The sequence below is a fragment of the Sus scrofa genome, chromosome 13 (assembly GCF_000003025.6).
Source record: "Sus scrofa isolate TJ Tabasco breed Duroc chromosome 13, Sscrofa11.1, whole genome shotgun sequence".
NCBI lineage: Eukaryota > Metazoa > Chordata > Mammalia > Artiodactyla > Suidae > Sus > Sus scrofa.
Genome location: NC_010455.5, coordinates 21,663,116 through 21,689,624, shown reverse-complemented (window position 1 = coordinate 21,689,624; position 26,509 = coordinate 21,663,116). Strand labels below are relative to the sequence as shown.

Here is a 26,509-nt window from a genome sequence, read left to right as displayed (position 1 = left end):
AAAATACAAATGAGGCAAAAAATATATGAGGCAAAACTGGAGGGCCTGGCAGAATAAGGCAAGGTAGATGCTAAACACAAACTAAATCTCAGGAAAGTTTTAGAACCCCTATGGTTAATTAAAGGTCATTGTTTATAAAATATAATGCCTATAAAGGGTCAATGAGAACTTGTATAATCACATCTTCTACTTCTACATTCAGTAGTCCTAAGAATATTCAAAAATGTTTTTTTAAGTCTCATATTTTGAATACACAGTATTCTTGTACATCCAACGGAACTGATGTTTCCATTTCCTCTTTTCATAAGATGACATGCCAGTGGTGCCTTTCCTTCCTTGCTAACAATGTTATTCAATAAATGAACTCTAATGCTATGTTCAACATGATTTATAATACAAATTCATCAACTGTGCAGAACCTAAATTAGGAAGATATACTCTTACCAACAACTGCATTCTCAGTAGGCCCTAAGAAGTAAACCATTTTCTAGTACCATTCAAATGTGCTCCATTCCCTATACCTTTTAAAATATCGCTTAAATGTATGGTCGTATATTCACAGAATGAAAGGAAAGGGAGAGAGAATATTACATATTGCTTTAGATAGGTCAGACTTAAAAGTGTGAAATAAAGCAGAAAACAAGAAAATAGGAGAAGTACTAGGATTAACGACAGAAGCTCAGATGGCAAAAGAACAAAGATAAAACCAAAAAATGAGAGAGAAATGTGAAAGTATGCAATGAAGATATGATTTTTATGTAATTAACATGAGATTCTAAAATTAGGAAATTTTCATAAAATAAATCATATACCTTTAATTTTTCCCTTTCCAACAAATATCTACATAAGACCACTACATTTGCAAGGAGCTATGTACATAGTAATCACCACCTTGTAAGTAGGCAAAAGACTACAATGGGAAAATTAAAATGGTAAAGAAGTCAGAGATAAAGTACTTATACTACTTCTACATATCCTTTCTTAATGGTGTTCTCTGAAGAACAAAAGTTTTTACTTTGAGGAAGTCATTTCACTTTTAATTTTATTTTATTGCAAGGCCTTTGGTGTCATAGCTGAGAAAGCAGTGCCTACCCTAAGGTGACAAAGATTTACTCCTATGTTTTCCTCTAAGAGTTTTACAGTTTTAGCCCTTACAGGATCCATTCTCAGTTTTTTTATATGGTGTGATTCAGGGATCCAACTTCATTCATTTCCAAGTGGATATCTACTTTTCCCAGCACCATTTGTTAGAAAGACAATTCTTTCCCTCACTAAATTGTCCTGGTACCCTTGTTAAAAACCTATTGACTGTAAAAGTAAGTTTATTTCTAAACCTTCTCAGTTCTATTCCATTGATTGATATGTATATCCTTACGCCAGTATCACACTGTCTTGATTACTATAGCTTTGCAGTAAGTTTTAAAATTAGGAAGAACGAGTCCTCCAACTTTGTTCTTCTTTAAGACTGTATTGCCTATTTTGGGCACCTTATCATTCCATACAAATTTTAAGAAAGGCATGACTATTTCTGCATCAAAAACAGATATGGCGGGGAGGGTGGCAGGCATTTTGGTAGGGATTGCACTGAATCTATGGATCAATTTGGGGAGTACTGCCATCTTAACAACATTAAGATTCCAAACCATAACCATGAGATGTCTTGCCACTTATTTAGGTCTTCTTTAATTTCTTTCTAAAATGTTTTCTGATTTTCAATGAAATTCTTTCATTAAATTTATTCTCATACCACATTTTAAAGATATAAAAATTCCTATAAAGTGTAAAATGCTTCAGAAATATAACTGACAGCAAAAAAAAAAAAAAAAAATCTGAAATCACAATAGCAAAAGAAGTCATAAATCAAAATCAGAAGTAAATCCCCCTGGCTAAAGTTAATCTTAGTTGAGCCACAGGTGGATGGGTAGGTGGGTGGGGGATTGCACATTTTCAAACACAAATCTAATCCAACACCAGACCTACATACTTAGTGAGAAGGCATTTTTTTTCTTTCTATTTCCAACTAACTAGATATGTAGCAACATTAAAAAGAACCATTAAGTCCTCTTACTGAACTGTACGAGAGTGTGTTTTCTTTCTGATGTATGTGGAATTATTACTGAAATACTTCCTTCATGAAAAGAAATGAAAATCAAAATCTGATAGAAGCATGTAGCTAACTCTGCCATTAATAATAAAATAGAAGGAACCAGAATTAAGTTCCATAGGGCAAAAACATTGGCCTTAGACCTTAAGTTCTCCTTCTGATTGCAGATGGACTCTACTGACAATATTCCTACTGACTCTATTCTAATAGTAACAAACACAAAACTTAGAGCATAATGCAACAAAAGAAAAAAATTACATGCATAAAGAATTATTTTGATTACTTTTTTAAGGCTACTAATTTTTTTGAAGTACAGTTGATTTACAATATTGTGTATTTTAATTACGTTTTAATCTATAGTAAAAAAAAAAAAAACCAGTAAGCTGAGTATGACCCAAACTGACAACAGCCAGTTAACATGATGCAATAAATTGTGGTGTTAGGAGTTTCCGTCGTGGCGCAGTGGTTAACGAATCCGACTAGGAACCATGAGGTCGCGGGTTCGGTCCCTGCCCTTGCTCAGCGGGTTAACGATCTGGCGTTGCCGTGAGCTGTGGTGTAGGTTGCAGACGCGGCTCGGATCCCGCATTGCTGTGGCTCTGGCGTAGGCCGGTGGCTACAGCTCCGATTCGACCCCTAGCCTGGGAACCTCCATATGCCGCGGGAGCGGCCCAAGAAATAGCAACAACAACAACAACAACAACAAAAAAGACAAAAAAAAAAGACCAAAAATAAATAAATAAATAAATAAATAAATAAATTGTGGTGTTAGAAAACGCATGGGAAGCAAGCAAAGATAGGAACAAGTTTAATATCATGCCCATAAGGTATAAAATAATGACAAAATGGCATGTACAGCATGACTGAAAATATATAAATATATGCTACATATATTTACATAAAATATATAAAATTCTGTAAACATAAATAATAAATGGCAAAGGCAATAATGTAAAAAAAAAAAAAAGAATTTGCTTTTTTCTTAAGCTTTATATAATGTTGATAATCACCTTACCAAAAACTGATTTAAGCTAAAGGCTACAATTCCGGGGCTATTTCACAATATGAAAACTTGTCACTATATTAATAAGCTGGTAAGGGGGAAAGATTCATTTAGCTTGTCAGAGCAATTGCAAAGTAAGACTATAAAAATTTATGTTGGTCATCTCTGGTAAAACCATAATTTTCTAATAGATTTCACATCAACCAACACTCTTATGGATCTAATGAAATTCTAAGTAAATGAAAAACACATTGATAATTTTAAAAAGAGTTAACACCATTAGACTAACTTTAAAATGTAATAAAATTAAAACTCTGACTCAAATCGACAGGTCAAAATTAGACCAAAGAAGTAACCATAAATGTCCTCTAAGGTCTATTGGGGGAAAAAAATCAACGTTCAAGCCTGTTATTTTATTTATTTATTTATTTGTCTTTTTGCCTTTTCTAGGGCCGCTCCTGCAGCATATGGAGGTTCCCTGGCTAGGGGTAGAATTGGAGCTGTAGCCACCGGCCTACACCAGAGCCACAGCAATGCAGGATCCAAGCCGTGTCTGCAACCTACACCACAGCTCTCAGCAACGACAGATCCTTAACCCAATGAGCAAGGCCAGGGATCAAACCCGCAACCTCATGGTTCCTAGTCGGATTCGTTAACCACTGAGCCACGACAGGAACTCCTGTAAGTTTTTATTAACAGAGAAAAATTCTTGAAAATTTTTGGGTTTCCCTGAAGACCTCTATAATTCCTTTCACTATGTAACTCACCGACTAGAAAAAAAAAAATAATGGTGACATGATGTACTTTGATATCAGAAATGAAGATGTCAACATTTTCCTTCTCTCGAGCCACATTGCTCAGGTTTGGGTAGCTTAAACCTATCTTAGATAGAAAGACAAAATTATGCCCTAAAAGGTTAGGCAAGATAACGATTAGGCTCATAAAAGGAAGAAGACAACAAGATATAATGTGATACAAGTACAGGAGTTCCCGTCGTGGCGAAGTGGTTAATGAATCCGACTAGGAACCATGAGGTTGCGGGTTCGGTCCCTGCCCTTGCTCAGTGGGTTAACAATCCGGCGTTGTCGTGAGCTGTGGTGTAGGTTGCAGACGCGGCTCGGATCCCACGTTGCTGTGGCTCTGGCCGGCTGGTGGCTACAGCTCCGATTGGACCCCTAGCCTGGGAGCCTCCATATGCTGCGGGAGCGGTCCAAGAAATAGCAAAAAGACAAAAAAAAAAAAAAAAAAGAAATCACTAATAAAATAACCTCCCAGAAGTAAGGACATGAGTTGCCAGATTCCAAGTGCCTATAGAATGTGCAACTCAAGTCCTGAGTCCATACCGAGGTATTCCATAGTGACATACGATAGTTAATTTCAAACATAGGGGAACGGATGATTTTATAAGCTTCTAGGGGTGGAAAAAAATCAGGTTACATGTAAAAGGATTAACAATTAGAATGGCTTCAGTTTTTTTTTGTTTTTTTTTTTGTCTTTTTCGGGCCGCACCCTTGGCATATGGAGGTTCCCAGGCTAGGGGTCCAATCGGAGCTGTAGCTACCAGCCTATGCCAGAGCCACAGCAACGCGGGATCTGAGCCACGTCTAGGATCTACACCACAGCTCAAGGTAACACCAGATCCTTAACCCACTGATCGAGGCCAGGGATCGAACCCGCAACCTCATGGTTCCTAGTCGGATTCGTTTCCACTCTGCCACAACAGGAACTCCTAGAATGGCTTCAGCCTTTTAAAACAAAAGCAATTATGGCAACAAGAAGACACTAGAATGATGCCTTTGAGTTCATGAAAGAAAATTACAGACAACCTGTAAGCAGCCTATGTCCAGCCATACTGTTCTATTCTCATACTTGAGTATTAAAGACACTTCAGACATGCCAGTTCTCAAAAATTTACCTCTTACACCCTTTGTTAATAAGTTATTAGAAGACGCATCTCCTCAAATAAAATAAAAACCAAAAGGGAGAGAATTTAGCATACAGGGAATAAATTCAACACAGAAGAGGCAAAGTGGACTGATCCCCAGCAAGGGTTATAGACATCCCAGGAAGAAAGCTACAGATGGAAGCAATGTGATTCAAGAGACACAATAGAGGGCTGTCACCACCCACATCCCCACAGCCATTGAGACTTCTTTTTAATGAGAGCTGAGCTGGTCTAGGTCTTTATCTGAATTTAGTCAGTGTTGACCCCATGTTGATGAAGTTCCCGGTGTCCCATCCCTGTCTGCCTAGATTGGCTGAGGACATACGTTACACTACAGATATATTTTGCTTTTACCTATTCCTAATGGCTAGAGCATGAAGAGCTTAGAAAGAGCAGTGTACTTCCCCAACCATATTTCTTCCACGTATTTAGTACCTTGTAGAGACTTCAGCTCTGCCAGGTGCCCTGACTGTGATGAGTTTTATGGTTTCCCAGGACTCATCAGCAAACTTTCCCAAGGACTTAACAGACCAGACTCAAGGAAGTCACTGTTCAGCTTATCTTCTCCTGCGAGCCTTCATTTAAACAGTGGTAATATGGACTCTTCTGTTCATCACTATGTTTATACTTGCCATTCAGTTTTTCAAAACTGTTGAAAAAATGATACTGCTTAAGGTTACATACTATGGTAGAAATTGACCTTCTGTTCACCAAGTCATTTCCCTTTATTGCCCATGGCTATGCTGTATTTCATAATCTTTCTTGCATTAAGTGCAGCCATTTGACTGAATTCTGACCAAAGGTGACAGATGTATTAGTCCAGGCCCATCAAACTTTCCACGGAATCTACCATATTCCCTCTCTTTGCCCTTGAATCTGCCAGCCAGATGCAGAGAGCTCAGTGAAAAGTGTGAAAGTCTCTGAGCCTCAGGGAACAGCAGAGTCACTAGATGAAAGGAGCCCGAGTCCGAGGGTGACTTTGTGGAATCAACATCTCCTTTGCCAGTGCTTTCCAACTCACAGAAGAGAAACAGGCTTTAACATGTTAAACCACTGAAACTTGGGGGTTGTTTGTTAGGGTAGGCTAGCCTAATTTGACTGACAGACACAAAAAGTTGATCAAACTGTTGTTTCTCAAAATTAAACCACATATTGATTAGGAATACACATTTAGAGAGAGATCTGGGACTGCAGGGTTAGGCAGAGAATGGTCCCAAAAGAGGGATTAACATGTAAAATGGGATTATAATTACCTGGAGGGGAAAAAGATGCCATTTGAGGTTATTTACAAGAAACTACCAGGATACTGTAATGTTCAATTTCTTGGCCTATGTAGTGAGACTGCAGATGCTCATTTTATTATTCTTCCCGAAACTTTTTTGTTTTCTATTTATCTATACATACTTCACAAGTAAACCACTAATTATTTTGCTCAAAATCAATTAGAAAGAGTAGACACTGAAAAAAATCTGTTGGAGCATTTAGGAAAAATAAGACAAGGGTTCCCTGGTGGTTCAGTGGGTTAAGGATCTGGTGTAGTCACAGCTGTGGTGTGGGTTTGATTCCTGGCCCACGAACTTTTGCAGGCTGTGGGTATTCCCCCCCCCCAAAAAAAAGAAAACTAAGCTCAAAAAAAAGAGGCAACTCTCGGAGTTCCCGTCATGGTGCAGCGGAAACAAATCCAACTAGGAACTATGAGATTGCAAGTTCAATCCTTGGCCTTGCTCAGAAGGTTAAGGATCTGGCATTGCCATGAGCTGCGGTGTAGGTCGCAGACAAGGCTCGGATCCTGTGTTGCTGTAGCTGTGGGTAGGCCAGCAGCATCTAAAGAAACTCTTATTTTAAGTGTACATATATGTTTTTTACACAAAAATGGGTTCATACGAGTTCCCCTTGTGGCTCAGTGGTAACAAACCCAACTAATTATCCATGAGGATGTGGGTTCAATCCCTGATCCCACTTAGTGAGTTAAGGATCCAGTGTTGCCATGAGCTGCAGTGTAAGGTCACAGATTCGGCTCAGATCGGCGTTGCTGTGGGGGGGGGGCATAGGCCAGCAGCTGCAGCTCCAATTTGACCTCTTAGCCTGGGAACCCCCATATGTCCTGTGTGTGGCCCTAAAAAAAAAAAAAAAAGGTTTATAAAACATGTGCTATTTTGTAACCATCTATAGCAGACAGACTCTTAAGGTGGCCACCCCACCATGTGCCCTCACTCTTGCTGTTCACATCTTTGTGTAAATACTTCCCCAAGAATGTAGGCAGAACTTAAAACTTGCTTCTACCAACAAAATATGACAATGGCTATTGTCATATTTTATTCCCATGACTATGTTACATTATATAATACCATCTAGCTAACAGACAAGCTGTAGCTGGATGGCTTGATGAACCTCTCATACTGGGAAACACCAAAGAGTCAAGAAGTTCATGATGCCTCTCAAAGCCAAAAGCAGCCTTTAGGACCTTGAAGATAGTCTCTAGATGACCAAGCAACTTCTAGTAAGCAAAAAGCCTCAGTTATAAAACCACAAGAAAATTAAATCTGCCAAAAACCTAAGTGAGTTTGGAAGCAAATTTTTCCCCAGTTAAGCCTTCAGGTGAGAATTCAGCTTAACCAACACCTTGATTGAAGCCTCATGAGACCCTAAGCAGAGGACCAAGTTCAACAGTGCTCAGACTCCTGCCTCAGAGAAACTATAGGATAATAAGTGTATGCTGGAGTTCCCGTCATGGTGCAGTGGTTAACAAATCTGACTAGGAACCATGAGGTTGCAGGTTCAATCCCTGGCCTTGCTCAGTGGGTTAAGGATCCGGTGTTGCCGTGAGCTGTGGTGTAGGTTGCAGACACGGCTCAGATCCCGCGTTGCTGTGGCTCTGGTGTAGGCTGGAGACTACAGCTCCAATTCGACCCCTAGCCTGGGAACCTCCATATACCACGGGAAGCGGCCCTAGAAAAGAAAAAAAGACAAAAAAAAAAAAAAAAAGTGTATGCTGTTTTAAGTTGCTAAATTTGTGTACTTTGTTACAACACATACAATTTTAAACAATGGATACAAGCTTTTAAAATCATGGATGAATGAATTCAGCAAAGTTGTAGGGATATAAAACCAACACAAAACATCAGTTGCATTTCTCTACACTAACAATGAACAAAGCAAGAAGGAAATTAAGAAAACAACACTGAAAAAGACAGTCTCTTCACCAAGTGGTGCTGGCAAAACTGGAAAGCTGCATGTAAATCAATGAAACTAGAACACACCCTCATACCATGTACAAAAATAAACTCAAAATGGCTTAAAGACTTAAACATGCGACATGACACCATAAAATTCCTAGAAGAGAACAGAGGCAAAATATTCTCTGACATTAACTGTACAAGTGTTTTCTCAGGTCAGTCTCCCAAGGCAAAAGAAATAAATACAAAAATAGGAGTTCCTAACATGGCACAGCAGAAACATATCCAACTAGGAACCATGAGGTTGTAGGTTCAATCCCTGCCCTAGCTCAGTGGGTTAAGGATCTGGCATTGCCATGAGGTGTGGTGTAGGCTGCAGACGCAGCTTGGATCTGATGTTGCTGTGGTATAGGCCAGCAGCTGTATTTCCAATTCAACCCCTAGCCTGGGAAGCTCCACATGCTGAGGGTGAGGCCCTAAAAAGCAAACAAAACAAAACAAAACAAAACAAAAACAAACAAATGAACCCCCAAATGGGACCTAATCAAACTTACGAGCTTTTGCACAGCAAAAGAAACCATTTTAAAAAATGAAAAAAACCTCTGGAATTGGAGAAAATTGTTGCAAACAATGCAACTGACAAGGGCTTAATGTCCAAACTATGCAAATAACTTATACAACTCAACAACAACAACAAAAAACAAACAACCCAATCAAAAAATAGAGACAATCCAGCAATCCCAATTCTGGGCATATAGCCAGACAAAACTATAATTTAAAATGATACATGCACCCCTATGTTTATAGCAGCACTATTCACAATAGCCAAGACATGGAAACAACCTAAATGTCTGTTGATGGAACAACGGATTAAGAAGATGTGATGCACATAAACAATGGAATACTATTCGGCCATCAAAAAGAATGAAAGAATTGCATGGATGCAGCTAGAGATTATCATACTAATTGAAATAAGTCAGAAAGACAAATACCATATGATATCACTTATACGTGGAATCTAAAATATGGCACAAATAAACCTATCTACAAAACAGAAACAGACTCACAGACATAGAGAAGAGACTTGTGGTTGCCAAGGGGGAGGAGTTTGGGGTGAGTTGATACAAACTATCACATTTAGAATGTATAAGCAATGAGGTCCTACTGTATAGCATAGGGAACTATATCCAGTCTCTTGGGAGAAACCATGATGGAAGGTAATATAAGGAAGGGAATGTGTGGATGTTTGTCTGAGTCACTTTGCTGTACAGCAGAAATTGGCACAGCACTGTAAATCAACTATAATAAAATAAATAGAAGTTCCCACTGTGGCACAACAGGATCTGCACCATTTCTACAGCATCAGGACACAGGTTCAACCCCTAGCATAGCGTAGTGGGTTAAAGGATCTGGCATTGCTGCAGCTACAGTGTAGGTCGCTACTGCAGCTCGGATCTGATCCAAGCCCAGGAACTCCATATGCTATGGGGCGACAAAAAAAGACAGACAGACAGATAATAAAGATCTTTAAAAAAGAAAAAGAAAGAAAACGCCATTTACAAAAGTAAAAAAAGGATAAAATACCAGGATAAACTTAACCAAGAAGGCAAAAGATCTGTACAATGAAAACTACAAAATGTTATAGTTTTAACAATGTAGTTTAACATTAAGGAATTAAAGGAGCTATGAAAAAATAGAAAGTCACTTCCTAGGAGTTCCCATTGTGGAGCAGCGGAAACAAATCCGACTAGGAACCATGAGGTTGTGGGTTTGATCCCTGGCCTCGCTCAGTGGGTTAAGGATCCAGTGTTGCTATGATCTGTGGCGTAGGCCAGACCCTACAGCAGCTCCAATTAGACCCCCCAGCCTGGGAAGCTCCACATGCCACAGGTGGGGCACTAAAAAAAGACAAAAAAGTCACTTCCTGTTCATGGACTGGAAATCTTAGTATTGTTAAAATGTCAGTACAACCCAAAGAAATCTACATATTCGATGCAATCATTATTAAGTCCCAGTGATTTTTTTTTGCAAAAGTAGAAAAACTTATCCTAACATTAAAACTCCTATGGAATCTTAAGGGACCCCAAATAGCCAAAAAAATCTTGAAAAAGAAGAACAAACTTACTAGAAACTTACTAGAAAGCTACCATAACCAAAATTATATGTTACTGGCATAAAGAGAGACACATAGACCAACAGAATGTAACAGATGACCCCCAGATAAACCTGGCATATATGGCTAAATGATTTTCAACAAAGGGTGTCAAAATCAGTCAATGGGGAATGGACAGTCTTTTCAACAAATGGTGCTGGTAAAACTGGATATTCATATGCAAAGGATTAACTCCTTAGTAGGTCAAACAAATAAATACAAGAGCTAAAACTGTCCTTACACAAAAAGCTTCCTAACACTGGATTTAGTGATGGTTTCTTGGACATGACATCAAAAGCACAGGCAACAAAAGAAAAATTAGATGAAGAGAACTTCGTCAAAACTTAAAACTGTTGTTTATTAAAGGAACTATCAAGAGTAAAAAAAGCAACCCATGGAATAGGAGAAAATATTTGCAAATCATATCTGATAAGGGATTAATATCCAGAATATATGGAGAACCCCCAAAACTCATCAACAACAAAACTCAATTCAAAGATGGTCAAATGAGGAGTTCCCGTCATGGCGCAGTGGTTAACGAATCCGACTAGGAACCATGAGGTTGCGGGTTCGGTCCCTGACCTTGCTCAGTGGGTTAACGATCCGGCGTTGCTGTGAGCTGTGGTGTAGGTTGCAGACGCGGCTCGGATCCCTCGTTGCTGTGGCTCTGGCGTAGGCCGGTGGCTGCAGCTCCGATTCAACCCCTAGCCTGGGAACCTCCATATGCCGAGGGAGCGGCCCAAAGAAATAGCAAAAAGACCAAAAAAACTAACTAACTAAATAAATAAATAAATAAAGATGGTCAAATGACTTGAAAAGATATTTCACCAAAGAGGATACACAAATAGCCAACAAGCACATGAAAAGATGTTCAACATCACTAATCATTAGGGAAATACAAGTCAATGAGATAACACCTCACACCCATTAGAATGGCGATTATTAAAAAAAAAAAGAAAGAAAAAAAGAGAAGTGTGTCAAGGATGAAGAAATATTAGAACACTTGTACACTGTAAAATGGTGCAGCTGCTCTTAAAAACGGTAGGGCAACTATTCAAAAGATTAAACACGGGATTACTACATGGCCCAGCAATTCTATTTATGGATATACACCCAAAAGAAATGAAAGCAGGAATTCAAACAGATATTCACTTGTGTTCAGAGCAGCACTATTCACAATGGCCAAAAGGTAGAAACAACCCAAATGTCCAACAACAATCAAATGGATAAGCAAAAAACTAACAAAAAATCTATATCTATATATAATGAAATATTATTCAGCCTTGAAAAGGAGTGAAATTCTCATAGATGCTACAGTATGGATGAACCTTGTGAACATTAAGCTAAGGGAAATAAACTACTTTTAAAAAGACAAATACTATATGAGTCCACTTATCTAAAGTACCTAGAGTAGTCAAATTCACAGGGACAGAAGGTAGAATATGGATACCAGGAGCTGCAGTGAATGAAGATTATTGTTTAAGGAGCACAGAGTTTGAATTTGGAAGGATGAAAAAGTTTTGGAGGTAGATGGTAGTGATGGCTGGACAACAATATGAATGTACTTAATACCACTGAATTGTGTACTTCAAAATGTTGAAAATGGTAAATTTTACGTTATGTATATTTTAACAATTAGAAAACCATTCTGGGTAGAGAGCAAAGGATGAGTGTAGTAAGAAAGGAGGACAGCAGCCCTCTCATTTCCTTGACTTATCCACTTAGAATGATATCCTGATTGGGGAAAAATCATCTAATTTAAATCTAAAATAGATTCTTTTCTACTTTTAATCCTATAATCCTTGGATCATTTAACTGAAATACTTTTTTTTTTTTTAAAGCAACATGGAAGCTTACTAATTATACTGTAATTATACAATAAATAACACAATAAATTATAATAAATACAAGAATTATACTGTTTCTTATAATAAATGATTAAACCATTTAACAGAGAAATAACTATTTTAACATCCTAATCCTCTATACACAGTGTACTCTTAGAAACCAGATGTCAAAAAACTGCTCCTAGCTGTTAAAATGTTTCTATTGAAGAAAGTGGGAGATGTAGAAAGAATAACAAACTGATCAGAATAAACGACTTAAATTTGTTTCCTAAAGGAGTAAAGACATTTTATATCAAAACTAGTTAAAATTTTGATGTTCATAATGAAGGTTTCAAATTGAAAACAATGGACAAAGATAACTATGATTTCTAAAGAAGGGTTTTAATAATCCACTTCTGAGAAAATAAAAATACCCTGATAAGCACTTGCACTCCAAGGTTTTCCCAACCTCTTTTCCGCTCTCTCCCCTCTCCTCTGTTCTAATCTCACTCTTTTTTTGGAAGAGGAGGGGAAGGCTGAGATAGAGAAGGGTTATAAGATAAGGCAATAAACCAGATAATAGGAGTAGAGATGAGAGAAAAATACTTCAATTATATTTTCCTCACACTGAATACTAAACACATCATCATCATCAAATGCTAACAATCCAAATGGCTGAGGTCAAGGAAAAACTCAGTTTCCTCAAATGAAAAGAAACCAGCTACAGGTTTTGCATCTATGAATTAAGTCTGTATGCCAAATTCTTCAAACAACCTCTGCCACATGGCTGCAGATAATATGGTGACATGAACCTTGATCAAAAAAGTGGAGCACTAAACTCTTTAACAGCTTTTTAGCCTAAGAAGTGAGATCAGTTGGAGAACTTCAAACTCAAGCACTTTACTAAGTACAGAAACACCAAGGTTTTCATAAGAAGGCACATGGTACAGAAAGGCAGCTATGCTGGTACACAGCATCTGATAATAACCAAGAGTTTGAAGAGATAACTTCTTGATATTACACATATTACTGTACAGGTCTATGGGAAGAAGAGAATGAGAATTTGGGAAGAAGCTAATTTCTCTGTTTAATCAAAATAATCCTGTAAAATAGCCCATCCTTCCCAGTGTCCTTTTGACCCCAATGACAAGTGTGAAGGTCTTAGAATTAAGCTGCTATTTCAACTCGGGACATGGCCTCCTATGTGGGTAACAGTAATGTTTTTCCCCTGTTGTTAAAACATTTGACTGATCCTTGCCAAAAAGTCTCAGAACCAGACATGACATCAATATTGGTACAATCCTGTGCTCCTCCTTGTGCACATTTTTCTAAAATGCTATCCTCATTAGTTTTCCTTAATCGTGCTCATTTCTTTAAAAGGGAAGACAAAAAAATAAAACAAAACTGGATCCTAGGATATGCATGCTAAGCACATTTTCACCCCAAAACTTAGCCTTAATCTTCTGATGGCAAATGTCCTTTAAATGCTCCCTCTTCTGTGGTTGCCACTTTTCCTAAACCGCAGGCCTTCCTTACTTGCAGCGGGGCCAGGACAGAGTGTAGTTATGTGGTAGGTTCTGTCAGGCGAGCTTTGACAAGGCCTCAAAATAGACTCTGGGCACCAGCCAGGGAAACGGCCACTCACAAGTTCCAACTTCATCCTCATATGTTAGTCCCCCAGCACTTCTTTTTTCCCTCTCATTTTAAAAGGACAAAGACTTCTGAACCTCCTTCTGGTCATGAGTGAGCTGTAAAACACTGAAATTAGGAGCATAAACCTCTCTTATTCTGCTCACAAGCACTTTTACAGTATAAAGACTGAATCAGTACCTACTTTCTGCCCTGAGAAATTAATCCATCAATGGCACTCTGGTTTTCAAAAGGATTTTTGGATCTCAAACTCCACAGAGGTTTATTTTATTATGAATAAACTATGATGCAGAAGATAAAGGAAGACAGAAGGTGGGCCACTATTTCCCATGTGACTAATAATAGAGCAGAAGACTTCTTCAGGGCAAGAAGTGAAACTATATACAATGTTTTTAATTGATACTGGTCATAAAATCCTACAACAATCAGGCTACTACAAAAAGCACTCATTTAACTAGTATTACCAAACATAAACGAAGTAGTTCATCTATAACGACACAGTCTCTAAGGTATGGTATTATTATCCTTACCAGTACAAATAAAATTATCCAGCTGTCACCCCAAAATGCTTAAAATTACCTTATAAGATATATTTAAGTATATATTTTAAATTATAAGGAAGATAAAGAATACATAGTAATTAAAAGCTTTTTCTCCTCTTTCTACAAGGTTAGGAAAAAAGTTAACTACTGTTATAAAATCCCAATATACATTTGAAATACTTTTTAAATTTCATAATTTAAGTCCCAACCTTGCAATCACATTTTCAGAAATAGATTCCGTATACACACTTAGGCACTAGTGCAGAGTTCATTATAGCCATGTTAGTAGAAGCTAAAAACCACCCAGTCTATTAATAGAGAATGTTAAATTATGGAAAATGAACAAGTTATGGTTCATCTACACTAGGCAAAACATCAAATCTTTTTAAAAAATTAGATGGACATATGTGCTAATATAGAATGATTTCTAAGACATATCAAGGGTAAGAATAAGAATAAAAAGTACAGGATATTTCTTCTAAACCTCTATGATTACAAATGTAAGAGAAAACTTGGAGTGGGATACACAGGAAACCATTAAGAGTGGTTGCTTGGATTAAGGGGGGAGGAAAAGCCCAGGAGTTTATTGTGGAAGGGAAACTCCTTTTCACCATATAACACTCTTTTTGAATGTTTTATCAGTTTTAAAAAGTCCCACAAAATCTATTGAACCCATGAAGTGACTATACTCTTCTATCTGCCATTTCTTCCCTCTTCTTTACCACTTGTACACTTTAAGATTTTTTTAGAAATTATAGTTGATTTACAATGTGCTAATTTCTGCTGTACAACAAAGTGACTTAGTTATACACATATATACCTGCCTTTTCATATTCTTTCCATTATGACTTATCCCAGAAGACTGGATATAGTTCCCTGTGGTATACAGTAGCACTCTTGTCTATCCATTTTAAATGTTATAGTTTGTGTCTACTAACTCCAAACTCCCTGTCTATCCCTCTCCCTGCCCCTCTGCCTTGGCAACCAAAAGTCTGTTCTCTATGTCTGCATCACTTATACTCTTATCTACTGCTCTCCCTACCACTAGACCAAAATAAAAGCATGCATATGGAGCAGATCTCAGACCTTCTCCAAGAAACAGAATCCTCTCCTTCCCCCCATAAAATATCATAGAACAAATGCGGAAGTATTAGCATACATAAATCCAGTTTTTAGCCCAATGTTCTATTCCTTTTAAGTTTGGCCTAATTTATTGCAGTCCAAAAAGTTTTTGGAGTGAAAATACAACGTGCAACACAAAAATCATTTCTAACAGTGTCCTATCTATTATTTTAAAGGGAAAAAAATGGAGGAAAAGGCAAGGTTATTTTACTCACAGAGTAAATTTTGCTCAATTCCTTCCTTCTGAAGTTTTATAAGTTGAGTTTTGAACAATGGTCAAAAAGTCTTTATTTGCAAACCGAATAAGGTGATACATTTTTCCAGTTAAAGGACCATTTCTCCAGTCAGATCCTCCAAAGAGAAAGCAACTACCTAAAAGGAAAAGGCTATGAAACTGCCTCTCCTTTGTAGGTGCAGAAGAAAGTGCACCTATGGTGAGAACAGAAGAACTATTTCCTCTAAAATGATCCTCATCAACATGCCCAGCAGGGAGAAATTTTTTTCCTATATATCATCAATTCTGTTCCTTTTCACACTAGAAGCAGTGTAAACAATTCACAAAGAGCTTTGTAAGAAGCTGCTCCCTCCCTCTCATTTCTAAAGATCTGTTTTTGTTTTGAGAGAAAATGAATCTACTTTGCCAAATATATTCTCCAAATCAGTTTTCCTTCTTTATGAAGATGCTTAAATCCTGACATTAGAAGGATTCTCCTGCATATCTATCCATCAAGACCATCAGTTCAGGTGGTTTCCACAAGGGATTTTCCAAAAGGGAATCTCTGTTCACTGGAAACTGAAACTCTTAAGTCACTATTAGCTGGACAAAAGTCAAAAGCAACATTAGGGAACACTCTGAATATAAGAATGGATAGCCAAATGAGATAAAATGTCAAAAATTCTGTCAAAGAATTAAGGGAATTGCTAAGCAAGATCAATGGGTAAACTGACCATTACTTTATAAATAATAACTAATCAAAGTTCTTTGTAAATCAAAACAAGGTAAATTAAGTTGAATTCCAAAAAGAAAACAAAGCTAAGAGTATCAAAAACTCTGTGATTCAGGAGTTCGCACTGTGGTACAGTAGGTTAAGAATTCAATTTTAGTGGCTCATTTGCTGTGGAAGTGAGGGTTTGACTGCAGGCCCAGAACAGTGGATTAAAGGATCAGCATTACCACAGCTCTGGCTTAGGTCACAGCTGCAACTCGGATTCAATCCCTGAACTTCCATATGCTGTGGGTGTGGCCATAAAAATTAAAAAATTGAAAAAAAAAAAAAAAGAATTCTGTGATTCAAAGTCATTTTGCTTTAACAACACTTTAAAAGCCAAAATGATCAAATTACATTTGAGCAATAAAAGGTTTTTTTCTAGTTTAAAGTGAATTCATTCCAATAATAAATCAATACTTCAATATACATTTTCTTCTATAACAGAATGTAAAAGTGAACTCAGTGTAATCTCATTCTATACTTTTACGGATAGATTTCCCAAAAATGGGTAAGGTCTTTTATTCAAAAGACTGTTCTGTGTATCATAGATCCTTTCAGTGAAGTTTTTCCTAACTTAAAGACAGTAGCGCTCTTTTTCACTAACATTTATTTTGTTTCTAGACATTTATCTTTCCACATCTGGCAAAAAGGAAAAAAAGGGTAAAATCGCAACAATCCATTTAGGAACTAACAAAGTAGTCTAAATCCCAACATTCTGCAAAAGTTCACTTTTCATTTCTTTACCATACGTCATGACAATAAATATGGAGCAACTACCTAATAAAGCATTAACACAACACTTCCTATGAATGAAAGCATCTAATTAACAGGTGGTAACAAACCTCTAGCTTTCCCCTATTCCATATCAATGATTCACAAAGTGAGTGACCTAACTTCCTAAATGAATCATACTTTCTAAAATTCTGGGTCATCATCTCTATATGTGTTAAACACAGCATGATGTTGGTTAAACAGGGTTAATTCTGCAAGACCTTCAAACAACAGCAAACTTCAAGGCCCTGCCAACTAACTCTAAACTGCAACACTGCATTCTCCAACAACTGCACCTTTCCATACAGATTGACCCCCAAAATAAAAGGTTATGTTGAAACAATGTCTTTTCTTTCTTTTTTTTGCTTTTTAGGGTGGCACCTGTGCGGCATGTGGAGGTTCCCAGGCTAGGGGTCTAATCTGAGCTACAGCTGATGGCCTATACCACAGTCACAGCAAGACCAGATCCGAGCGGCACCTGTGACCTACACCACAGCTCACAGCAACACGGGATCCTTAACCCACTGAGCAAGGCCAGGGATAGAACCTGCAAACCTCATGGTTCCTAGTCGGATTCGTTTTTGCTATGCCAAGACGGGAACTCCCTTTCTTTTTCCTTTTTTTTTTAACAATGTCATTTTGAACACTGATTAAGAACTGATCAACACAACCTTGTAAATCAAACTATACTCCAATATAAAAAATTTTTAAAGTATTAAAAAAAAAACAAAACAAAACAACTAATCCACCCACATCCTGTTCTCCATCTCTCTGATTCCATTACTGCATCCACATTCCCAGTGTGATGCCATAGAAAAGTCATGGGCACTGTTATCTTTATCCTTTAATCAATCAAACCTACTCTACAGTTTTTCTGTTTGCAGCAGAAATGCTGAGTCATTAAATGGAAAGCCAAAGAAAATGAGCTACAAACAGTTAAAGTTTAGTATACAGTATTTTCCTGGCCAGATCTCCACAGTCTGATATTTGTATCTCTCATGGTGGAAAAAGTAGAGCAAACACTTGAACTTCCCTCCCCTCTTCCCACCCCAAGAAAGAGATGGTTTTCCTTAGGTCCTCCTGCTTCCTGCGGGATATCCACAGGTAAGAGAAGCAGGCCTAGGTAGAACTATATAATTTAACAATCTGGATGTGAATGACACCTCGCATTAGTCAAGCATTAACCCCGACACTCTTAGCAAGCGCCTCTTATACCCAAGCTTCAGTTCGGTTCAAGGAGGGGAAAAAAAAAAAAAAAAAAAAAAAAAACATAAAAATGCTCCTCCCTCCACTGGCCTGACACCTTTCTCCGGGGTGCGGGGCCGGGGACAGTACCGAGAGAGTGCCGAGTCCCAGGAGAAGGCGCCTAGAGCAGCCGAAGCGGACAGACAGCGGCCCAATTCCTTTTCTCCCACAATGGGAGCAACACCGTCCCCTCTGGTGGAGGGAGGGTGCGCGTTAGAGACCAGGCGAGATGCCGGAGGACGCGGCAGGCAGGGGGCGACCCCGACCCAGGACCCGCCGGGGGCCCGACCCCCAGCAGGGATCAGTGGCAGAGCGGACCTCGCCTGGCTGCAGAGGCCGAGGAGGGGCCCCCGCTCCCCGCTCTCCCCCGGACCAGCAGGAGGAGCGGCCCTTACCTGTCTCCGGGAGCAGACTGTGGCTGCGGCGCCGCCCGAGAAGGGCCGGACCGCGGCTTGCCGGCCGGGAGCCCGCCGGAACGAAGGGCGAGGGGCGCGGAGGGCAGCCTCGTTCCCAAGGACCCAACCAGGCGGGCCAGGCTGGATGCGGCAGCTCCCGGCGCCAGCGGCCGGTCAGTCACTCACGCCGGTGTCCCCTCGGCGCCGCAGCTGAGACAGCGGGAACCGGCCCCGGGAGGAGCCGCAGCCCGAGCGGCGGGCGGCGGAGGCGGAGGAGGGGCGGGGCCAAAGGGTCGTCGACCCGCTCACCCGGAAGCAGTTGTGGCCGCGGCGGCGCGCGCTGCGAGACAGGATTGATTCCCCGCGGCCAGCTGCGCGCAACCCAAGGGAAGAGTCCCTTGCCTCTGCAAGTCTCTGGGATTGCGCTGGGTTAGTGGCAAGAGGCGCGACCGCCGGTGGGGCGAAGGCCCCAAGGCCCCGGCGGCCTCGAGGTGGCTTGTTTGGGCTAGCGGGGCCTGCCCAGCCCCTCCGCCCCCAGTACCCGGGCTGGAAATGTGAATTCAAGGCTGCACCCGCCCTGGTCACCTCTAACTGCCAGGGTGACAGTTCCAAAGGTAGGAACGAAGGTGGGTGGGTGTGGTTGAAATGCTGAAAGCTTCATTTCCAAAACGAATGATTATGAAATGATTTTCAGAGAAGAATGCTGGGGACAAGGGGGAGAGAATGTAAAGTCCGTTAAATACCTGATGGACACAGATCTGTCCTTCATTCCGGAAGTATCTCTTGAGATCCACCAGGTTCAAGGCACTGTAGAAAGTCCAGCGTCCTGCTCTTTGGGGAGGTCATCTTCTAGTGGGGTAGACATTGAAACACACAAGATAATGACAGATTATGGTAAGGCTCCGCAAGAAATCACCAAAGTGACGAGCGATTACGTGGGCGAGACCTCTTTGGCAGGGTAGGACGTCTAGAGAAGACATCTAGAGGGAAGTGGTAGTTGAGAAGCCGCCTGGGGAAATGGCATAAAATACCACAACTTGACATCCAGGGACTGTGGGTTCTAGAACCCCCTGAATAAGCCCACAGTTCAATGCTAAGAACCTGGCTCTAATGCCTTCTAAGGGCTGTTTCTCTGTTGCCCCCTTTGGCGATTTCAGAAGGCTTGGTCACCCTTTAGAGTCCTTGAGAACTAGAGTATGGAACTTCAAGGTTCAAGGCATGAATTATGGTACTTAAGGTCTCTAGGTAGTGAGGCATCAACAGGTGTCTTCATCACAAGAGAATTACCATACCATCAGCCTTGAAAAGCAGCCTTTAATTTCTCACTGTTTCTCTTTCCATGTCACTATTTTTCTTAGACACACGAGCAAACATTGAAACTACGGTTTGGGGCAGTTCCCGTCTTAGCTCAGCGGAAACGAATCTGACTAGCATCCATGAGGACATAGGTTCGATCCCTGGCCTCGCTCATTGGGTTAAGGATCCTGAGTTGCCATGAGCTGTGGTGTAGGTCTCGGTCAACGGTTCAGATCTGGCCTTTCTGCGTTGCTGTGGCTTAGGCCAGCAGCTACAGCTCTGATTCCACCTCTAGCCTGGGAACCTCCATATGTGTCAGATGTGGCCCTAAAAAGAAAAAAAGAAAAGAAACTACGGTTTTTATCTGACATCAAGAGAGCCTTAATCTTCTCAAGGGATCATACTATGTTATAATCTGAATAAAGGGATTAATGATATATTTTGCTAAATCAGTCAAAGATAAAATAAAAGGCAGACTTGCAGAAGAGGACCTATTCAGGTTTCTGAATAATGCCACTGCATCCAATAATGTTTATTAAATTTCAGTTACATAACTGCATACTTAATGGAAAGTTTGTTTAGATTATATTAGGTGTAGATTCACTTGCTTTTTAAAAATTTACTCCTTAGTCACTGTTTTGGCTCATCCCAAACTAAAAGAGAAGGAAATGTTTTGCTATGTGTTCTTGGAAAACTGGGAGAAAGGTCACACTTATTGAGTACCTACTATTTGCACAGCATCTTACTAAGCACTTCAGTATATTATCCCTTTTAGTAACCAGGACCAAGCTTGAGCCATGGGGGTTATTATACCCATTTTAGTAACAAAGACTTTGAGATTTAGAGAAATTATGACACACTTAAGGTAACAAAACTAGTGTCTGAAAGAGAATTTGAACTCTAGTCTCTCTGGCTCTAATTCCCCTTTTACTTTAAGCCATGTTGCTGTACTTTAATATCTAAGAGGGAAATGTAAATGAAGTAACCTATGTCACTTTTATCATTTTATTATGAAAATATGGAGTTGCTGTTGTGGCTCAGTGGGTTAAGAACCCTACACCGTGTCCATGAGGATGCAGGTTCTATCTCTGGCCTCGGATGTAACCAAGCAGCCATGTAGGTCACATCTGGTGTGGCTGTGGCTATGGTGTACGTAGCCTGGCAGCTGCAGCTCAGATTTGACCCCTAGCTTGGGAACCTCCCTCCATATGTTGCAGGTATGGCCATAAAAAGAAAGATACATAGATATAGATATAGATATAAATTTTTTTGAAGGTAGAGTGGTAAGAGGCAGTTTTAGGACTTCTGTGTTTCATTTTGTTGTGTTTTGTTGGCCCCACTCTCAGCGTGCAGAAGTTCCCAGGCCAGGGATCAAACATGCGCCACAGCTGTAACCAGGGCCATTGCAGTGGCAACACTGATCCTTAACCCACTGAGCCATAGGGGAACTCCTGGAACTTCTCTGTTTTTACATCTCTCACTATAGGATACTTGCCATCCATTTGGCACCCAAAAAAACAATTCTAGGGGGAAGGATGGAGTGGGAGTGTAGGGTTAGCAGATGTAAGCTCTTATGTATAGAAGGGATAAAGAATAAGGTTCTACTGTATAGCACAGGAAACTATATTCAATATCTTATGGTAAACCATAATGGAAAAGAATATTTTAAAAAGAATGTATACATACATATACATATATATCTGAATCACTTCGCTGTACAGAAGAATTTAACACAGCATTGTAAATCAACTGTACTTCAATTAAAAAAAAATCCTCTTGTTTTAAGAGTTCATGATGTCATAGGTCTTTTGAATGTTCCCAAGAATGTTATAAGAATGATGCTCTAATTTTGTCATTGCAAGGGGATCCTGACTGAATGTATCACTCTGAACTATTTCACAAGCAGTCTTTCCCTGCATGTTAAATGATTTCTTTTTGCCAAAAATATGTGTTCCCAGATATTTATGGAATATTCTGACATTTGAATGCCCCCAGGTCTGTGTGGGCTGGCTGCTCTAGGGACAGATTAATAGACGAAGGAAAATTTTGAAAGTGTTTATACAGTTTTGAGGAATGAGGTGGTAGGATCTGTACATTTTTGTTCTTTTCATACCAGATCCCTCACATTTTTCTTTGATGATGTCAAGAAATAAAAATTTTCCTTCCTCAAGAACAAGTACTCATTTTTGTGGTTTTTTACAAAATTGACTTTTACAAACACAATACTATGTTTCACTCTACACACATCTCTGGAAAATGTTAGTTCACACATTAAAAATAGGATGCTAGGAGTTCCCGTTGTGGTGCAATGGAATGAATCTGACTAGGAACCATGAGGTTGCAGGTTCAATCCCTGGCCTTGTTCAGTGGGTTAAGAATCTGGCATTGCCATGAGCTGTGGTGTAGGTTGCAGAGACAGCTCAGATCCCGCATTGCTGTGGCTCTGGCGTAGGCTGGCAGTTGTAGCTCTGATTTGACCTCTAACCTGGGAACTTCCATGTGCCTCAGGTGTGGCCCTAAAAAGCAAAAAAAAAAAAAAAAAAAAAAAAAAAATTCTGGTTAACTCCTTAACAAGACTATAGAAACCTAGCAAAACAATAATCTCTATGTATATTTGCTTTAAGTTCTTTTCAAAGATTCTTTTTCACCTTGATTTACTATTTTTTAAAAATTTTTTTTGGGGGGGCGATAGTTATAGACTCACAGGAAGTTAAAAAATATTACAGAAAGGTCCTATGTACTCTTTACCCAGTTTACCCCATTGGTAGCATCTTACATACCTAAAATACATTTTAAGAAATTGACATCTTGCTATCTTTCAATTTTTAGTTTCCTTTTATGTTTCATTATATTAAAATTTACCATTTTTCAACAATTCATTTCTATTATATCTGGCTCTTCTCCCTTTCTAAATCAGCACATGGCAAGATCAGTAAACTTGCCAGGGTGCTTGTATGGAATAATAGATTTACTAAAAACTTCTATGGGTCAACACACTTAAAAGTGATTCATTTGCAAGATTTTTGCTTTTTTTGGCTCATACTATTCCATGCCATCCTTCCCTAATAAACCTGTAAATTTATACAACCTGTATATGTGTGTGTTTTCATACATCTTCTGACCACTGAAATGTCCTCAAAGAGATTGCTATTAAAAAAGAATGAAGGGCGTTCCGTTCCCGTTGAGGCACAGCGGAAATGAATCTGACTAGTATTCGTTAGGGCGAGCAGGGTCGACCCTGGCCTCTCTTAGTGGCTCAGGGATCCGGTGTTGCCGTTGCCATGAGCTGTGTCATGGAGATCACAGACTACATTGCTGTGATCCCGCATTGCTGTGGCTGTGGTGTAGACCAGCAGCTGCAGCTCTGATTCGACCCCTAGCCTGGGAATTTCCATGTGCTGTGGGTGCAGCCCTTAAAAAGAGTGCAAAGCTCCTCATTGAATTGGAAAAAAAAAAAGTTTCTAATCATCTTAGCTATTCAAATGAGAATACCATGGTCTATTGGTTCAGAAGCCAGATCTCACTTATGGCTAATTCAGGCTCCATGTGGATTCTTCCAGCCAGAGCAGCTCACTCTTTACTCCACAGAGAGCAAATGAAGGAAAGAGAAGTATAACTAACTTTCTTCATCTCAGTGGTGAGGAAAATTGATGAGAGGGGAGAATTTGGAATTTTATGTAGGTGTCATTTATATTTATATAGTTTAACTTTATAATTTGTATTTATTATATAAAATAAAATTTATATATAAATTCCTAATCACAGATAATCAAGTAATGGCTCTTCTGCATTGTATACTCACTATAAATGAGTAATAAAACATCATTCATATTACAATTCATTCAGCAAACTTAATCATCTACTGTATACCAGGCCCTCAGTTAGGCACTAGCAACCTAGGAATACAACAGGGTCTGTTTTTTTAAATGAGCATTGTGCTCTTACTATGTGCCAGATCCTTCTTAAATGTTAGGGATTAAAATGGGAAGTAAAAAGAAAGCTGTGTTTCTTTCTGTCATCAAACTATCTGGTAAGGGAGATAAATGATCATACAGATTTAACTTTATAATCCCAATAGGTATTACTAAGAGTAGGTATGTGATGTGTGAAGGTGTTAAAGTGGAACTCAGTCTAATGTGAGGTGTTAAAAATGACTTCTCCTTGTAAGAGATGCTCTGAGCCGAGATTTAAAACTGCCTCAAAGAGTATGGAGAAAAAGAGAACCCTCCTACACTGCTGGTGGGAGGTAAGCTGGTGCAGCCTCTATGGAAAATAGTATGAAGTTTCTTCAAACAGCTAAAAATAGAACTACCCGGAGTTCCCGTCTTGGCGCAGTGGTTAACGAATCCGACTAGGAACCATTAGGTTGCGGGTTCGATCCCTGCCCTTGCTCAGTGGGTTAACAATCTGGCGTTGCTGTGAGCTGTGGTGTAGGTTGCAGACGTGGCTCGGACCCTGTGTTGCTGTGGCTCTGGCGTAGGCCAGTGGCTACAGCTCCTATTCGACCCCTAGCCTGGGAACCTCCATATGCCGTGGGAGCGGCCCAAAGAAATAGCAAAAAGACAAAAAAAATAAAAATTAAAAAAAACAAAAAAAAATAAAAATAGAACTACCCTATGATCCAGCAATCCCACTCCTGGGCATATATGCAGACAAACTATAATTCAAAAAGATGTATGCACCACTATGTTAATAGCAGCATTATTCATAATAGCCAAGACATGGAAACAACCTAAATGTCCCTGGACAGATGAATCGATAAAGAAAATGTGGTACATATACGCAATGGAATACTACTCGGCCATAAAAACAGCGAAATAATGACATTTGCAGCAACATGAATGCAACTAGAGATTCTCATACTAAGTAAATCAGAAAGACAAATATGATATCAGTTATATGCGGAATCTAAAATATGATACAAATGAACCTATCTACAAAACAGAAAAAGACTCACAGACATAGAGAACAGACTTGTGGTTCCCAAGAGGGAGGGGAGAGGGAGAGGGAACAATTGGGAGCTTGGAGTTAGCAGACCAAAACTATTATATATATAATGGATAAACAATTAGGTCTTACTGTGTAGCACAGGAAACTGTATTAACTGTCCTATTAAACCAGAGTGGGAAATAATATCTCTAAAATGTTGTGTGTGTGTGTGTATGAATCACTTTGCTGTACAGCAGAAATTAACACATCACTGTAAATAAAAATAAATAAAAAAAAAAACTACCTTAGAGTGAATGCAGTACAGAAATGAAGGAAGAGCAAGGAAGAACAGAGGACGTTATGATGGTACAAGCAGAATCTCAGAAACTAAAAAGAAATGAGGGAGGGAATTCCTGTTGTGGCTCAGTGGGTTAAGAACCTGTCTAGTATTGATGAGGATGCAGTTTCAATCCCTGGTGTCAGTGGGTTAAGGATCCAGCATTGCCAAAAGCTGTGGCATAGGTCGAAGATGAGGCTTCGATCTGGTGTGGCTGTGGCTGTAGTGTAGGCCAGTGGCTCCCACTCTGATTTGACCCCTAGCCTGGGAACTTCCCTATGCCATGGGTGCAGCCCTAAAAAGACAGAAAAAAAAAAAAAAAAGAAATGAGGGAGATAGATGAGATGAGTCTAGGGAACTACTAGCCCACCATGAAGGGCCTTATAGATTTGGTAAGAATTCTTTGTTTTTTGTTTTTTGTTTTTTTTTATCTTTCTCTTTTTTTTCTTTTTTTTTTTTTTTTTTTTGCCACATTCTCAGCATGCGGAAGTTCCTAGGCCAGGGATCAAGCCTGCACCACAGCAGAAACCTGAGCTACTGTAGTGACAATGACCAATCTTTAACTCACTGCACCACAGCAGGATCCCTATTAGTAAGAATTCTTATCTTTTGAAAGCAATACAAATGAATTGAAGGGTTTGTAGTAGGAGTGACATGATCAGATTCTATTTTTGTTGTTGTTGTTGTTGTTTTTGTTTTGTTTTTGTATTTTATGGCTGCACCTTCGACATATGAAGTTCCCAGGCTAGGGGTTGAATCGAAGCTGCAGCTGCCAGCCTACAGCATAGCCGCAGCAATGTGGGATCCAAGCTGTGTCTTCAACCTACGCCACAGCTTATGGTAATACCAGATCCTTAACCCACTGTGTGAGGCCAGGGATTGATCCTGCAACCTCATGGATACTAGTCAGGTTTGTAACCCGCTGTGCCACAGCAGGAACTCCCCAGACTCTGTTTTTAAAGGCTCACTCTGACATAAGTGTAAAGAAATCAATCTTTAGGAGTTCCCTGGTGGCTCAGCAGTTAAG

At 39.5% G+C, this 26,509-nt stretch overlaps 1 protein-coding gene and 1 non-coding gene across 29 annotated transcripts in view; one reads left to right on the top strand and one right to left on the bottom strand.

The window, feature by feature from the left end:
* The window catches only part of LRRFIP2 (LRR binding FLII interacting protein 2), a 123,457-nt gene extending 100,728 nt beyond the window's left edge, over nucleotides 1-22,729 (bottom strand). For 19 of the 28 annotated variants that reach the window (XM_021071625.1, XM_021071637.1, XM_021071636.1 and 16 more), the window contains exon 1: nucleotides 18,921-19,040. The gene's annotated coding sequence lies outside the window, so the exon portion shown is untranslated. Of the gene's footprint in view, nucleotides 1-18,615; nucleotides 18,766-18,920; nucleotides 19,216-19,663 lie in introns of those variants that run through there. The other 9 variants (XM_021071626.1, XM_021071653.1, XM_021071652.1 and 6 more) reach the window with 9 other exon arrangements.
* LOC100737115 overlaps nucleotides 19,242-26,509 on the top strand; it is a 77,139-nt gene continuing 69,871 nt past the window's right edge. The window contains exon 1 of the transcript XR_002338203.1: nucleotides 19,242-19,534. This is a non-coding gene — a transcript (uncharacterized LOC100737115). The remainder of the gene's footprint in view (nucleotides 19,535-26,509) is intronic.